Source organism: Trichosurus vulpecula, chromosome 1 (assembly GCF_011100635.1).
Source record: "Trichosurus vulpecula isolate mTriVul1 chromosome 1, mTriVul1.pri, whole genome shotgun sequence".
NCBI lineage: Eukaryota > Metazoa > Chordata > Mammalia > Diprotodontia > Phalangeridae > Trichosurus > Trichosurus vulpecula.
The window spans coordinates 242,900,596-242,918,905 of record NC_050573.1 but is presented as its reverse complement, the minus strand read 5'-3'; positions in this window follow the sequence as shown (position 1 = coordinate 242,918,905).

The following is an 18,310-nucleotide window of genomic DNA, read 5'->3' as shown; positions in this document are numbered from 1 at the left end:
TTTCCTTAACTAAATATGAGTCTTGGAAACCTCCAGAATAATTTTTTTGTTTTAGTTGGACAATGTCACAACACCATCTTCATTGACTCTGACTGTCTTCATGGAATTATAATAATAGTTAATATTTATGTAGCCTTTCAAGGTTTGTAAAGGTCTTAATGTTTATTTTCTCTTTTGAGGGTCTCTTCACCAGATAGAAGTTTATACCCAGGAATAACAACTTCTGCTTTAAAGTTTAAGAAGCAGTTTTCTCTCAACAACCCTTTGAAATATGTACTGTTCACATTTTATAGGTGAAGAAGCCATGACATAGAGAGGAAGTGTCATATTTGGGATTCAAATCCAGGTCTCCAAACTCAGGGTTCAACCCTCTTTCCACTACACTGACTTGAATTTTATACCCCCAGCTCTTTTTGACTATACAAGTTTTAGGAACTTATAGTAATAACCACTTATAGATATTTATAGGATATTGTTCAGTTGTTTCAGGCATGTCCAACTCTTCATGACCCCATTTGGAGTTTTCTTGGCAAAGATACTCGAGTAGCTTGCCAATTACTTCTCCAGCTCGTTTTACAGATGAAGAACTGAGGCAAACAGGGTTAAGTGACTTACCCAGGGTCACACAGCTGGTAAATGTCTGAGGCTGGATTTAAATTCAGGAAGATAAGTCTTCCTGACTTCAGGCCCAGCACTCTATCCACTGTGCCACCTTAGCTGCACCTTGTAAAACAAAAATGTGTGATGTAAATGAAGCGCTAGAAGTCACTGTAGAACATTGGGGTGGGGGGCGGGGGTAGGGAAAGTTCAGTTCCACCTCTCAACAAGGTGGAGTAAAGTCATACCTTGTACCTTCTGGGCCATCTAGAAATCAAGACTTCCTCCTTTAGTCTCCCCATCCTTTCCTGATCCTTGTAGGTTAAAAGGAACCTCTGCTATGGGGGCATCCACCGTTAGTGGCACCACGGCTCCAAATAGGTCATTCTTCCAGGGAAATCTAAGTGAGCCTCAAATTCAAGTTTTAAGGTTCTGCTTAGAAAACTGTGACTGGAGAGTGTCCAAGGAGATATTGATTACCCTCTGCTCCTGGCTGTTCATGACTGGATGAATGAATGGGTGAGTTCATGTCTCTGCTGCTGCTGGGCTAGGTCAAACAAGTCATTTGGGTTCTGGCCAGGAAATCCCAGAATGAACTCTAGCTCCTACACCCTGAGGGTTTGGTTCTCTGACATTTCAAAGCTCACAAGGTCATAGCCACTTCCAATTGCCTTTACCTAAAAAAAAAGAAAGAACAAATAGGAAGAGAAAAAAACAAAGGCCAAATTCATAGATCATATATTGGAGGGCCTGAGGCCCTTCCCATTATATTCTTGTCTCTCTCATTTGAACAGCAGCTAGGCAGGAAGGAGATAGAACAGAGGCAGGCCCCAGGTATGGCGTTCTACTCCCTTTGAGCCGTCTTGTTCAAAGTCTGATAGTACATATATATACACCACTATGCTCAGATGCTGTCATTGATGAATAATTCTTTTAGAGAGTTTCTGAGATCTTCCCTCAAAGATACGAAAATATTCTGCAACTTCTTTCAAAAAGTTCTGGAGGCCATGTGGTAGATGTTGTGTATTGATCCTTGGATGCCTCCCATACCTCACTTTTGCAGAGATAACACATTTCTCATCTCACTCAGCTGTTCCCTCAACCAGTCCTTCCATTCTTTGAGTACTATGGAGTCTCCAAAATCATATTTCTCTGCATCGGTTTTGGAGTTGGAGAATCAGGGTGCTAGAGGCATTTTCTGCTACCACCTGCTTCTATTCTCCTGTACCCTTCTGTACTAGCCATATGAATGGTAGAAATATTCACATGCTGAATCCCCGTTTACTGGCTATAACATAATGCCAGTATTTTGAATAAGTTGGAATTGGTCCTGATCAACCAATCGATCAACAAACATTTATTAAGCAAGCACTGTACTAAGCGGTAGAGATAAAGAAAGAGACGAAAGCTAGTCTGTGACCTCAAGGAGCTCACAATCTAATGGGGGGAAATAACATGCAAACATGTCTATGTATGTATATATATATATATATATACATATACATACATTATACACATAAATATATGTATATATCAAGCTACATACAGGACAAATAGGAAATAATTAACAGAGAGAAGGAACTAGAACAAGAAGGGATTGGAAAAGGCTTAGTGTAAAAGATAAGATTTTAGTTGGAACTTTCAGGACACTAAGAAAGTCAGTAGGCAGAGTTGAAAAGGGAAAGCATTCCAATCATGGGGGACAGCTAGAGAAAATGCCTGGAGCTGAGAGATGGAGTGTCTTATTCATGGCCAGGATGCCAGTGTCACTGAATCAAAGATTATGTGCTGGGGAGTAAGGCATAAGAAGACTGGTAAGGTAGAAGGAGGTTAGGTTATGAAGGGCTTTGAATGCCAGATAGAGCATTTTGCGTTTGATCCTGGAGGCTATAGGGAACCACTGGAGTTTATTGAGTAAGGGGAGGTGACATGCTTTAGTAAAATCATAGAAGATGGATTAGAGCGGAGAGAGACTTGAGGCCAGTGGACCCACCAACAGGTTATTGCAATAATCAAGGTATGAAGTGATAAGGTTTTGCACTAGAGTGGTGGCAGTGTCAGAGGAGTGAACAGGGTATATCTAAGAGATGTTGCAGAGATGAAATCAAAAGATCTTCACAACAGATTGCACATGGGGGTGGGAGACAGTGGGGAGTCAAAGACAACTCCTAGGTTGTCAGCCTGAGGGGATTGGAGGATTATGTTGCCATCTATGGTAATGAGGAAGGTCATGGTTGGGGGAAAGGATTTAGGGCAAAAGATAATGAGTTCTGCTTTAAACATATTTAGTTCAAGAGGTCTACTGGATATTCAGTTTGAGAAATCTGAAAAATAGTTGAAGATGAGAGATTGAGGTAGTATTGGTAGATTTGAGAATGGTAGTGATGGTAATTAAATTCACAGAAGCATCTGACAATATCACCAAGTGAAATAGTATAGAAGGAGAAGAGAAGAGGACCCAGGACAGAACCCTGAGGGTTATAGTTAAAGGATGTGATCTACAAGAGGATCAAGCAAAGGAGCTTGAGGAAGAGCAGTCAGATATATTGGGGGAGAATCAGGAGAAAAAGTAGAAGCACCTATATTAGTTGGCCTTTTCAAAGTCTTTAGCTATAAAGGTCAGAAGAAGTAAAAGCCAGAATATGAGTCCTGGTTCCTCCACTTACTGCTTGAGTGACTTTGGGCAAGTCACTTAGCTCTCTGGACCTCAGAATCATCAGAAAGGTAAAACGAGGGGGTTGGACTAGAGAGTCCTCTAAGGTCCATTTTAACTCTCAGTTTTTGCTCATATGATCCTATATTGAGCCTGAGATACCCCCCATAGGACCCCTCTTCTCATTTTGCATATGTATTGTTTTTCTTTAAGGTATAGCTCAAAGTTGGACCTCCTCCTTGAAGTCACCCTCTTCTGATGAAAGTCTGGATAATCAATCACTCCCTTCTTTCAGTACCCACACCAGTACTTGAACCACTTTCTTGCTCTATACTTTGGATTATTTCATTAAATGCTTTCTATCTTGAATTGTATTTGGTGGCTAAGTCTAGTAGAGTCAATGGAAGTGAGGACTCAGAGTTGTGAATTTGAATGGATGAAGGACCAGAAAATATCCATTAATCAGGAGATGGCCAAAAGAGGTAGTGGGTTTGATATTAACTTTATGCATAGATGGGACAAAATACTTTTATCTCGCCAGGTGTTTATGTCCAACAGTGGTTACGTCGAAAACTCATTTTCTCGGTGAATTTTTATTCATTTGGGCCAAATGCTACCACCCAAATCTTAGAAGTCATACAGACCTGAGGGTCTCTAAAAGTAGCTCTTTCCTGACCTCTGGTGGCATGATGTATATCTTCCAGAAAAGTCAGGCCATTTTATTTCATCAACACATCAGGCAGGAATGAATGACCTCAACAGATGGAGGTGTACTAAAGAACTTAATTATAAACTGCAGCATGAGAGCATTTTGTGTATTTTGGAAACATCAGTCTAGATGAGGCAGGATGAGTTTAAGAAATAGTCTCAGATGGAACTCAAGTTTTAAAAGCAGATGTTCAAAAAAAAAGTTGTTTTTGCATGCATCTGGGAAACAAGATATATAGGGAATGGGGCATAGAAATCTATCTTGCCCTACAAGAAAGTAAGGGAAAAGGGGATGGGGAGGAGTGGGGTGACAGAAGGGAGGGCTGACTGGGGAATGGGGCAATCAGAATATGTGCCATCTTGTAGTGGGGGGAGAAATGGGGAGAAAATTTGTAATTCAAACTCTTGTGAAAATCAATGCTGAAAACTAAAAACATTAAATAAATAATAATTTAAATAAAGAAAAAAGAATAGTCTCAGAGCTCAAATTTATTGTGCTGATGACAACTGTATAGTAAAATATTAACTAAGTTAAAAACACTGTATGAAATGTTAGCATTTTCCATAACTGTGCTGGCATTTTCTTTGAGGTACTATATTCGGGAAGGAAGGAAGCATGGAATAAGGTTCAATTCCATTTCTGGATTTTTGTTTCTTCAAGATTTTATTTCTGAGAGACTGCTTGTCAGATTTTCTCAATTCAGACATGGTTCTACTTGGCAGTGTTCATTGTTTAAGTTTAATTATTTGGTTTTTGTCCTCCACAGTTTTATTCATATCTTATGATGATTTAGATGTAACCCTGAATTCTCAAAGGTTATGCAGCCAAGCACAAACTCTGGCAGGATCTTCCATATTGGAAAGATTTTGAAGATATTCCTCTTCCTCCCCCCACCAGGACCAACTTAATTAAGAATAGAGAAGTTCATTACCCATAGGCTAGCCATTTGGTTATGAATTCTTTGGCTGTAGCAATACAGGAAACAAAGGAAAATATGGAATACTTCTCAGCCATTTGCAGCCCCCTTCAGGGTTCTGGGATGACAGAGGCAGTATGGTAGAAAAGGGGGCAGATGGTGATAAAAATGATATTTAAAACCATCTATACACATTAATTTAGTTGTTTGTACTTTAAACAACAAGTGCCTTCTACAAATGCAATGGGGCCCATGGCAGGGAGGTACAGATCCTATTACTTCCAGGCTCTATTCTCAAGCTCATGTGGTCCATCTCACTGAAAAATCCTTACTTCTATTAGCTCCTTCATGTTGCTGACAAATCACTTCAGCCTCAAACTCTTAGTTAATTTAATTAGATTTGGTAAAACCACGGTAAAATCAAGAAGGGTCAGACATATGTATCATAATAAGCAATAATCAAATCATCTTCCAGTTACAACCTATCTTTCAGGTTGGAGGTTATTTTTCACTTTGTTCGGTCTCTTAAGCTGAAAGAAAATCCTAAAGTTCATTATTTTAGGATAGATCTCAATCCTCTCTCCAAGGTAGAAGCAAAGAGCAATTTGGACCTATGCCCAAAGGGCTATAAAACTGTGCATACCCTTTGACCCAGCAATACCACTTCTGGGACTGTATCCCAAAGAGATCACATAAGTGGGAAAGGGACTCGTATGTACAAAAATAGTTATAGCGGCTCTTTTTGTGGTGGCCAAGAACTGGAAATTGAGAGGATGTCCGTTAATTGGGGAATGGCTAAACCATTTGTGGTATATGAAGGTAATGGAATACTATTGTGCTATAAGAAATGACAAGCAGGCAGACTTCGGGAAAACTTGGAAAGACTTACATGAATTGATGCTGAGTGAAGTGAGCAGAAGCAGGAGAACATTGTACGCAGTAACAGCCACAGTATGCAAGAACTGAGTTTGATAGACTTAGCCCTTCTCAGCAGTGCAAGCACCTAAAACATTTCCAAAGGACTCATGATGGAAAATGCCATCCATATCCAGAGAAAGAACTATGGAGTTTGAATGCAGAGTGAAGCAGATTCTTTTCTCTTTTGTTTTTTTTTCCTTTCTCATGGTTTCTCCCATTCATTATAATTCTTCTATTCAACATGACTAATGTGAAAATGTATTTAATAGGCATGTATGTGTAGAGCCCATATCAGATTGCAGGCTGTCTTGTGGAGGGAGGGAGGGAGAAGGAGGGAGAAAATTTAAAACTTATGGAAATGAAAGTTGAAAACTGAAAATAAATATTTAAAAAATTAAGTAGAAGCAAAACATGGGCAATTAACTCACAATAGTTTTTCTATATCAGACTAAGAAGCACTGAAGAAGCTTACATTGATTTTCTTGATCCCAGGCGAATGAATGAATGAACATTTATTAAGCATCTACTATGTGCCAGGCACTGTGCTAATTGCTAGATAAGATAGACTGCAGAGTCTTTAGCTCCATGCTGCCACAGCTTTTGGAAATTCTACACTGCAGTTGGTTGAATTAGAAGGTAGTGAATATGGCACTGGCTTTAGAGTGAGGAAGACATAGGTTCAAATACCATCTCAGACACTTATTATCTGTGTGATCTTGGGCAAGTAACTTAACCTTGCTGTGTTTCAATCAAGTCAAGTTAACAAACATTTATTGCCTACTGTGTGCCAGGCACTGGGTTCAGCTTCAATTTCCTCCTGTGTAAAATGAGGTGGATTGCCTTGATGGCTTCTGAGGTCCCTTTCAGCTCTGAATCTATGACCCTACAACTTATGCGCCTATCTCTAAATCCCCAGCTCTGCAAGGAGCACCACCTAAAATGCTCCAAAATCTGATGGCTACATGGCATCTCCTATCATGAATTTAACGAGACAAATTCGCTTGGGGGGACGGGCATGGCTCTGCTGTAGCCCAGCTTCTATTTCTTTCTCCTTTGTTTCTCCTTTAAGTCCTATGATGCTTCTATAGCTTTCACTGAATTTGAAGGTCCATCCGGTACAGGTTATGGTAATGTCGAAGCCAACAGACAACTGTCCAGTTGCTGGTAGTCCCTATGGAAACATTGTATCCTAACAGAAACATTCCCTGTATCTAATTGAGACTCTGGTCCCATGATCAATGAATGGACATGCAACTATAAGAACTGAATCTTATCAATCTCATATCAGTATTAGAAATATTCTTTCTAAACCAGAAAACTCAAGGAAGTTGCAGCTAATTGGAAGGCTAGCTCACAGGTTCTCCTTGGAGAAGCAAATAAAGGTATTAGGAGATCTGGTTTTATTGTATATCCTGGGCAATAAGAAACATTTCTGGGATATTTGGCTATCTGGTATGGCAGAACTCAAAAACCTTTGCAGAAATATCACTATGAAAATGATGGTAGCTTTACATACCAACATGTGTTATACATGAGGAGATAGAGAAATTCAAAGAAGTACTCAAACCTTCCAAATTAAATATGTATTACATATATATACATATATATATACACATCTATATATATTTAATACTCAATGATTTTGGTACAAAGATGGGAATAGGGAGGATTGTGAAAAATATATGGAAAAACATGATATGGGAGAAACGACAGAGGCTAAAGGCTGTAGACTCTATAGAAGTTTCATACGTATTTATCACAAATATTTCATATGAGAAAAGAATCAAGAGGTACTGGGCCTAGTGAGCACTAAATGGCATAATGAAAAAAAGTGAAATTGATTTTATTTTAAAAGACAGAACTTACTAGCTACTGATGTGACTGTCATTTTCAATTCATTTTCAATGTTGTCATTCAGTTCAGAGGAGTGGAGTAAATAGAACCAGGAGTAAGTGTATACAGAGGCAACCGCATTGTAAAAGAAAACGATTGTGAAAGATGTCAATGAAATGAATGACCTGCTGTATTTCCAGAAGACCTGTGATGAAGCATACTATCTATCTCCCTACAGAGAGATGATGGATTCATAGTGTAGAAAGGGACATACACTTTTGGACATGTCCACTTTGTGGATTTGTTTTGTCTAATTATTTATTTATTATAAGTTTCCTTTTCTCTCCTTTTTTAATTTGGGGGGGGGGGTTTGGAAAGGAAGGGAGGAGTTAGCAATAATGGCAAATATAGGTGCCAAAAAAGAGAGGGCCATTGAAACCTTTTTCAAAATGTAGTGAAAAGAAGACAAGGAAGTTGAGAAAGAAGCATATACAAGCTGAACAAATTTGAAAATAACACATAGAATTTATTATATACTTTTTTAAAAAGTAAGGGGAGATTTATGGTTTTGAAATTCTTTCCCTTCTAAACCCAGGCCTTGGATTATTCCCACCATCTGGTGCCTTCTCAAATACTCACTGCTGAATGAAGCTGGAGGAAAATCACAAAACCATGCTAACTGGATCCACTACAAGTTTATGTTATACATAATCTCAAATGGGTCCTTGTTATGGCAAGGAAATCCTTTTTTATATCTTCCTAATTGATTTACTATCCTACTCTCCACAGTGACTTTTCCTAACCTTTTCAACCCTCCTCATACCTCTCGTGGCTCCCCCTTCTCCCACCCTCTCATCTGAGAACCTTGCCTCATACTTCATTGAAAAAAAGTGGAGTCCATTCACCAAGAATTCCCTGTTCTCCTTTTGTTTCTCATCTCAACATTACTTGGATGCCTTTGGCCACTATCTCCTTCACCCCTTTTCACATTAAGAGGGTACCTTTCTCCTCACCAAGGCTAATTCCTCTACATGCCCAAGTGATCTCATTCCTTCCCATCTCCAGTAGACTCTACCCTCTGCCATCTTTGCTCTCACTAATCTTCAGTCTCTCCCTGTCTACTGGCTGATTCCCTACTGCCTACAAATATACCCACGTCTTCTCCATCCTCAAAAAGCCTCACTTGATCATCATTCCTGCAAACTATTGTCCTCTAGCTCTCCTCCTTTGTATGGCTACACTCCATAAGGAATTTATAATAGGTGCCTCCATTTCCTTTCCTTTCACTCTCTTAACTGTTTGTAGTCTAGCTTCTGAACTCAGCATTTTAGTGAAACTGCTTTTTCCAAAATTAACTGCTAACACTAAAGGCATTTTCTCAGTCCTCATCCTTCTTGACCTCTCTGCAGCCTCTGACACTGCTGATCACCCTCTTTTCCTTGATACTCTCTCCTCCATAGGTTTTTGTGACACTTCTTTTTCTTGGTTCACTTCCTACCTATCTGACTCCTTTGTTGAATCTTCACTCACATCATGCTTAGTAATGATGGGGGTTCCCCAAGAGGTCCTGGGCCCTCATCACTTGACCCTTTATACTATTTCACTTGGTGATCTCGTCAGCTGCTATAGTTACAATCATCACTTCTATATAGATGACTCACAGATCTACTTGTCCAGCCCTAGTCTCTCTCCTGACTTCTGGAGTCACATCTACAACTGCCTTTTAGACATTTCAAACTGGATGTCCCATGGACATCTTAAATTAAACATGTCCTAAATTGAGCTCGATAGCTTTTCCCCCAAATCCTCCCATCTTCCTAACTTACCTATTACTAATGAAGGCACTACCATTCTCCCATACACCTGGGCTTAAGAACCTAGGCATCATCCTTAACTCTTTACTCTCTCCAGCTCCTGTTCTGTCTTGTGGTCAGGACTTGTGACATCTCTCAGTATGCCTCCTTCTCTCCTTTTACAGTGCAACCACCCTAGTGCCAGCTCTCATTGCCTCGACTGGACTATTGCTATAACCTGATAGTTGGTCTCCCTGACTCGAATGAGTCTCTTCCCACTCCAGTTCACACTACTCAGTTCTCAAATTGATCTCACTAAAATGCAAGGAATGTTGCATGCCACCCTTCCTATCCAATTTCCTCCAGCGGCTTCCTATTACCAGGATCAAGTACAAAATCCTAACTTGGCTTTCAAAGTCCTTCAGAAGAGGGCACCTTCCCACCTTTCTTACAGCTTACTTCCTCACTCATACTCTTTGCTGCGTTCTGACACTGTCCTTCTCACCGTTCCTTGTACATAACACACCATCTCCTCATTCCCTGCATTTTCACCGGCTATCCCCCATGCCTTGAATTCTGTCCCTTCTCATCTCTGCTTTCTGGCTTCCCTGCTCTTCTTCAAGCCTCAGCTAAAATCCCAACTTCTTTAAGAAGCTTCTCCCAGTCCTTAAACTTAGTGCCTCCTCCAGAGATTACCCTCAGTTTGTCCTGTATCTTGTTTGCACATAGTTGTTTACATGTTGTTTTCTCCATTAGACTGTGAGCTTAGAGAGTAGCAACGTTTTTTTTTTCCTTTCTTTGCCTCCTCAGTATTTAGCATAGGGCCTAGCACAAAATGGATATTTAATGCCAGCTCTTTTAAGTTCTGCTGTGTGTATGGAAGTGTTTCTCTCTCTCTCTCTCTCTCTTTTTCTCTCTCTCTCTCTCTTTCTCTCTCTCTCTCTCAATGCAGTATTTGTAGATGCCTGAACTCTTTTACTAGATCTGAAGGCCATATTGTCTTCTGTTAGTGTCTTCTCTGTTGGTTTATCTGCTTATGTTCAAAGTCTTTGAGTTTCCTTAGGGACTGGATCTCAGAACATTTCAGGCTCCTCCCACATTGAACAATTTGTGGTTCACCTTCCTAAATCTCTGTTCCAAGTGATTTTGGAGGAACAGAATTGGCTCCAGTTGGATGATAGGTGTTTTTCTCTCAGGTGTAGATGAGTGCCATACAGCCCTTCATACATTCCTTCTGTTCCTCAGTTCTCTGGCCTAGTGGTACAGGGTGCTGTAATAGTATACCCAGGATGGCCTGCTAGCACAGGTTCTTTGATCTGCTTTTAAAGGAAAGCAACGTTAAAGGGGTCAACAGTCCTACTTTTAATTACATTCACTAGTTCAGGGGAAAGGTCAGCACCCTGAACTTCAGAGAAAATACAAGAAATTAGACCAACAGACAGGGCTGACTGCCTGATTCAAAGCAACATTGCTATACACTTTACATACAACACTGGATCGAGAGAGCCTTTATATCTGAGCAGTCAAGGGAGCTCTGAACATAGGGTGACTCAGAATTTTGACCAGGAAATCAAAAGATCCTTCTCATAAGTGAGCCCCCAAAGCAAAATACCAACTCAGAGTATATAGGCATCACAACCCTCATGACTCAGTGCCTAATTAGTTTTAGTACCAAAAGGTGTGAAAGCCTTCCTACAAGCAAGCCTTCCCCAAGCAAGCCCCTCCTTAGGCAAGGCCCTCCCCCAATGGGCTCCCCGTGAAGCCTATTGATGGGCAAGGAAGATCTTATAATCCCATTAACATTACAGGTGCTGATGTTAGAGCCTGAGCAAATTTCTGCAGTTTGGAATTTGGATCTCCGTGTCACTAGGAAGACATGGGGTATGTGTCAGGGTATGGAGTTGACTTGCCGGATTACTGCCAGTGTGGTGGGCGGTGGGGAAGGGTATGCTGAGTGAAGGTTGGTTAGGGATTTGGGAATATGGGCCTACTCTGCTGGTTAGGTAATTGAATTTTCACCTTGTTTGGTTTCTTGTTTGGGTGATTTATCTCTGGCACACAATTTCTATTTTGGAGAGGTTTGAGAGGTTATGAGAATCCAAGAAAATGTCTAGAATTCCATCTTATTGGTCAAATGACCCAGCAGTCCTATGGCACTTACATTCTAATAAGGAAGATAACACATAAAAGGAAGCTTAAAAAGGGTGGGGAAGAAGGTACTCCATACAGGGTTATGGTGGAGAAGTCCAGAGGGGTACTCCGTACTCCTAAATCTATTTGTCCTGTGACTTCTGTTCTCTCAGTCCCTCAGTATTTCTCATGCTTTCATCCTTGTTCTGGCTATATTCTTCTCTTGATCAAGTCTTGACCCTTTAGTTAACCAGTTCACTGCTAGAGGACACAGTGGATAGAGCGCTGGGCCTGTAGTCAAGAAGACCTGAGTTTAAATCTGGCCTCATATACATACTAGCTGTGTGACCTTGGGCAAGTCACTTAACCTTGTTTACCTCAGTTTCCTCATCTGTAAAATGAACTGGGGAAGAAAATTGTAAATCACTCCAATAAAATCCCAAATGCGTCACCAAGAGTTGGACATGACTGAAATGACTGAACAACGAATAACAAAAGGGGCCATAGTCACAGTCAGTCACACAGAAAGGGTCATCATAAGCCACAGGATATCACAGCCAGGCTCAGATATACCTAGGTGGGAAAATGTCTTGTTGACCAAGATGGGGAAAGTAAGGTAAGTGGATCCTACCTTCACCTTCTCAAAGTTGTTCATTCGACTTTCCTAGAGATGGAGTCTGCCATAGTAATCCTCAGACTGTAGGATCACATGGCATTTCCCTTGAATGATGGACTAGTGACCTTATGAGAGGTACCAGACAATTATACTCGAAATCAAAACTCAGAATAGCAGCAGATTAAAGTTCCAAGAGACTTTTCCTCAAACAGCAGAATTTCACTAATTATAGGTTAGGGCTAGGTTATTGTCATAAATCACCCAAACTAGCAAATGCTTGTATTGCTTATTAACTCCTAAGAGGAAAATAAAATCTCTAAATTTAAGGCCTATTTTTACTACACAGGCTTTAAGATACCAGGCACAATAATTTTCAGAAGCAATGGGCAAAGAACCTCCTAGAAAAATAATTTTTTTCTTTAATAAGGTTTTCCTCCTTGGCTTATTTTCCCAGACCTCAGCCTTATTTTAGCAGCAAGACTGATAAAATCTTGTAACCTCCAACAATTAGAAAGTCTAAGGAGCTGAAAGGGTGCGTATAACTTATATCCCCACAGAAACTCATCATTATTAATGATTTTAAAGAATAAATACTCTGTTCAATAATTAATGTAGTGTTAAAAAAAACTGGCCAACCTAACGCATAATGTGAAGGGAAGTTGACTCTCTAATAGTATTGCTCAATACTTTAGAAAAATGTTATACAATCTCACGTATTGTAAAAGATGAAACAGGAGCAGCTAAGGAGCGCAGCAAATAGAGCACTGGCCCTGGAGTCAGGAGGACCTGAGTTCAAATCTGGCCTCAGACACTTGACACTTACTAGCTGAGTGACCTTGGGCAAGTCACTTAACCCCAATTGCCTTGCCTTCCCCTCCCCCCAAAAAAGATGAAACAAAACTTCTTACAATTTGGGTGACATTAATTCAATTGATCACATTTCCACACTGCTCAGTAACAATAGGCAACAGTGATATGATGCTCACCACAGAACAGGCACTGTGGGAAGCACTTTACATATGGGAAGAGGAAAGCACTGCCCATCTCAATCTCTCTTTTAGTCCACCCACCGTCTAACGTTATTTATAAATACGGCAGATACAACAAGGACTTGGAGAATCTTTTCCACAAAGAGCAATCGTGAGAATTGTAGCTGTTAAAGCCAATGAACAAAACAAGTACATATTTCCTCGTTGTTTTGGAAAGAGTCGTCACTTGCAAAGGTTTAGTGTGTTTAGGAGTTTAACTGTTCTCTGAGGCCTTTGGGGACGTTAGAATTGGTTACAATCGCATAGTTTTTGTCAGTGATAGTCAAATAAAAGTCACTCAGCACAAATGCAAAGTTTGAGGTCCCTCCTAGTTCTTCGTTGTTCAGGGTGTTCCTAAAATCTGGACACATAGGCAAAAAAGCTTATTTTCAAGAAATGAAATGAAAGAAATTTTCAACCACATTTTATTTAATTGGAATATCAACAAATAACATCTTCAATATGATTTCCATCATTTGTGATGCAAGGGATGATTTGCTTTGCAAGATTCACGTTAACTCGATGCAATAACTCAGCAACTCCACATTGCCATCAATTTTAGCACATTCACTCTTGGAATATGAATATGAAATCGTATGATATTATTTGAAGTTGAAGATGTTATTTGTTAATATTCCAGTTAAATAAAATGCTGAAAATTTCAATCATTTCATTCCTTGAAAATGTGCATTTTTGCCCTATGTTTCCAGACTTTAGGAACACCCTGTAGAGTATCACTTTTGCAGTAAGCAATCTATCTCCCTCTTTAGTTAACCTCTTTTACAGTTAGGGAAGCACTCATCTATGTTTCACAAAGGAGTTTACTCGGCAATGATCAGGTGGACTGGCCAGAGCCTAACTATGGCACAGGAATGTCACAAATATTGGTACCTTAAAGGGTCTCTGTTACTCTTCTTATAACTCTAAGCTTTTAATTACTATCTACAGTTTTCTTTGGGCAGCTAGGTTGTGCAGTGGATAGACCACTAGGCCTTGAGTCAGGAAGACCTGAGTTCAAATCTCTCCTCAGACACTAGTTGTGTGACCCCGAGCAAGTCACTCAATCTTGTTGCCCTTGGTTTCCTCATCTGTAAAATGAGCTGAACAAAAAAATAGCAAACCATGGCAATATCTTTACTAAGAAAACCCCAAATGGGGTCACAAAGAGTCGGACATGACTAAAAAATAATAGTATATTATATAATATTTTAAACTGTTTCCTTTTTCCAATTTATAGTTTAATAGTATTGTATGAAAGCAACTTTAATTTTGGTGTTAGTATTTAACATGCAAAGAAACTTGCAAGCATTTTTTCTTTGACTGTGCAAGATCTTAGTTCCTAATTGCCTCCTCCTTTTACAAAGTTTGTGATATCTTCCAATGCTGTAGGCTATTAAATTATCATATCTAATTAAGCAGTTAGAAGTTTTAGGTTTGTCTCTCATCAAAGAGGAGTTAATTTTCTCATGATTTTACAGAAATCCTTATCATACTAATTTGATTTTTGGATTCAACTAAATCAAATATGGCTGTATGATCACTAATGTTAATAATTTAAAACCTCAATTTTCACAATGGCCATTTACTACCAGGATCTCAAATTTCAGGGCCTATTGTTATCAATTAACTTGAGCTTAAATTTTAAAAAATTAACTCACATTGAAAAGTGATGGTGAGATTACAATTGTTGACATGTAACTTTAAGCATCACATTGCTTCATATGAAAACAATTTGATGTAAATTGAACCACAGTATCGTTTGACAGTACATTTATACAAATCCTTTGACATTTAAAGAGACTGATATAGCCTTGATATAGTTTTCCCTAATGACTTTATACCAATTTTTACTAACTCTTAGATAGTAAAGCAATTATTATCCTTTATAAAATTTTCCTCATTGCCAAATGGTCAGCAATGATTTGCATTAAAAAGGTCCTTAGAGTTGTAGCATAATGAATCTGCTTTTGTTAAAACACAATTTTGACATCACATATTAGAGTTAACAGGAATTGCACTACTGGGAAAAAAAACCCCAGTGTCTGATGGAGACTAATTTTTTGAAGGGCTCACTGTGTAATTTTTTCCTCTATTTCCTTTCAAATCACTCAAAGGGCTAAGTCCACTTCTTTATTTTCTTACCCTAACTTATATAACGTTTATGTTCTTGTTAAATTCTGTCCTCAGTAAGTCTTAGCCTGACTTACTATAATCTTCACAGGAAAACATTAAATTTTACTTACTTTTCAGTTGCTTCCTGATTTTAAAACAAGCTTTTCTTTCTCTGAGAGCACTTTGGGATTCACCTTCAATCTGGGAGTTTCAATGTGGGAGCTAACATAGATAACAGGGCTTGTTTGGTGTTTTCAGGTTGGTTATTTAAAACAGTAAGTAACAGAATGGTAAATAAATTCCAATTTTACTTACTTTTATCCCTTTGGAGAGAGAAAAGTGAAGGTGATCTAAAACTTTCCTGTTCTGCCTTTTAATCAGGAGGGGAAAAAAAAATCACATTTCCATCGTGCAATAAATTTGTTGTTCCCTTCAAGTACAGTTTTCTTCTGAATTTAGAAGACTTTTATACTCTTCTAGATATATATGTATTGTTCTCTCTTAAAGCCATTCCTGATAAAAGTAGGTTACCAGAACTGCCAGTCCTTCTCCCCCATCTAATTCCTCTGTATCAGTTCTTCCTTTTGCACCTCATTTGTATAATTACTCTTTTTAGCTGTTCCTAAATGGTTTTACTTTTTAAAGTCATATCATACTCAGGTCTATCCCAATCTTTCTTATGAACTACCCAATTAGTAATGGCAATCTTAGACATACATTTTACATATATAGAAGGTAAACAGTCTGTCCTTATTGAATCCCTTGTAATCAGTCTTTGGTTATGTACCTCGTTTCTCTTGGCTCTTCTTGTGTGTCAAATCTTCTATTAATTTCAGGTTGTTTTTTTTTTTAACAAAGTCCTGAAAGTATGACAGTTGATCAAATGTCCATTTTTATTTTCATTCAGGATTATGCTTAATTTTGCTGGGTATGACAGAACCCCAGTTCTTTTGCTCTTTGATAATACAGTGTTCCGAGACCTGCAGTCTATTAGTATCTCTGCTGCTAGGTCTTGTGTGATTCTAATTGTGGCACCATCATATTTAAATTGATTTTTTTTCTTGTTGCTCTTAATATTTTATCCTTGAGCTGAGGGTTTCAGAATTTGACTATCATATTCCTACGAGTTTTCCTCATAGGATCTCTTTCAAGTGGTGATGGACAGATTTTTTCTATTTCTACTTTCCTCCTTTGTTCTAATGTTTCAGGACAATTTTCTTTAATTATTCCATGTATTATAGTATCAAGATTCTTTTTTTTGATCATAAGCTTTCAGGTAGTCTGATTATTCTTATGTTTTCTCTTCTTGATCTTTCCTCTAGATCAATTGCTTTTCTCATACTTCACTTTCTCTTCTATTTTTTCATTCTTTATATTTTAATTACTTCTTAAATATAGTTTTTAAGTGTATCTTTTCCACAGGGTAGCATCCAAAAGCTTCAGACTCAGAGACTGACAAACTGAAACTGCTTTGGGAAAGTGGACTTGAGCAGCTAGAGTTCTAATCTCAATCTAATTCTCTAACGTATTACTTTAATGTTAAATAGCAAATGTATTCCATTGTAAGTTCTGAGTTGTGAAATTATTTAAACTCAAAGAAGTTTTATTTTAATTTCTCCTATACTATTTTCCTGAGTTCTTATCTTAACACTTCTCTGACTTTACTGAATCTCTAATGAAATCTCTACAGATTTCATGGCTAATAAAACAGTTCTTAAAATTCAAAATGCAATTTTAAAAGTAGTCTCAAGTCATCCTGAAGTTCTTTTTTGTGTAGTAACCTAATCTTCCAAATTTTGTTTTTATCAAACTTTACAAAGTTTTATTCCTACTTAAACAATCTCTATGAACTAGTATCTCAAGGATTCATCAAAATGCTCATAAGAACATTCAAATCCTAATTTAAAATTTTCAGTAGAGAAAAAACATTTAAATCACAAATTTAGTCTCTAGTTATTTTTAAAAAAATCTCTTGTCTCTGTCATTTCCAATTTGGATAGTGTTGGAAATCTCTTTTCTGAAGACTTTTGAAAGTTTCACTTTTTACAAGTCTTTTCCCCTTGGCTGATCAGACCAAAGGAAAAAGCTAGGTTGAGTTATCAGGACATGGAACAAAGTACCTGGGAACACTTGATGGCACAGAAAAGCAAAAGCACACAAACACCTCCCACACTTTGATGCTGTAAATTTCTAGTTCTGTTCTAGAGGACATTCTAGAGGAATAGTAAAGTTAAACTTTCACAAGCTCTGTCTGTGTGTTCAAATTTGAATCTGATTCATAAGTACTGATTGCGGTGTTAGATATGATTCTCAATTAATACAAAATAAAGTGGGGTATCAATTTTCACTTGCACACTAAGAAGGAATCCTTTCCCTTATCGTCTTCATTATTTCACTTCCCTTTGTCTACCCTAGACTTTTATTCTGACTCGTGGCCCTTCTATTTGTATCTTCTTTCTTTAGTGTCTGTATTCCACATGGAGTTTCCTCTTCTATGACTGTTTTGCAGATCTTATTTGAGTCAGGGATTAGTCTTCTCTGCTATCTTATTAGGGTTCTTGGTATTTTTTTTTCTGGAGGCCATATCTGGAATCTCTTGGTGTCCCCTCCCCCCATGCTATTCAGTAAGTTCTGGACATCTTCTTGTGTTTCCTACATTATAGTGCTCATGGTTTTTGATGTCACTTTGAAAGCCCTGTGATTATTAAATTGCGTCTGTTCATCCTATCTTCAAAATTAATCACTTCAGCTTTTATAGAATCCATTTTTTAAAAACACTGTTGGCTTTTACTTCTTGTCAGAATTCCCTCCGCTTCAGTGTTTTCCAAATCTGTAAATCTCTCAAAAACTTTTCAAAAACTTTCTAATTGGTTAAGCTTTAAAATCCTGTATTGAGAGTTATGCTCTGTTCTGTCCTATATTAATTCCTAATTCCTTCTTTTATGGTTTTTAATAGTCCCTTTTGAAACATTCTGGAATTTCTTGTCATTGTTATACTCTCTTGG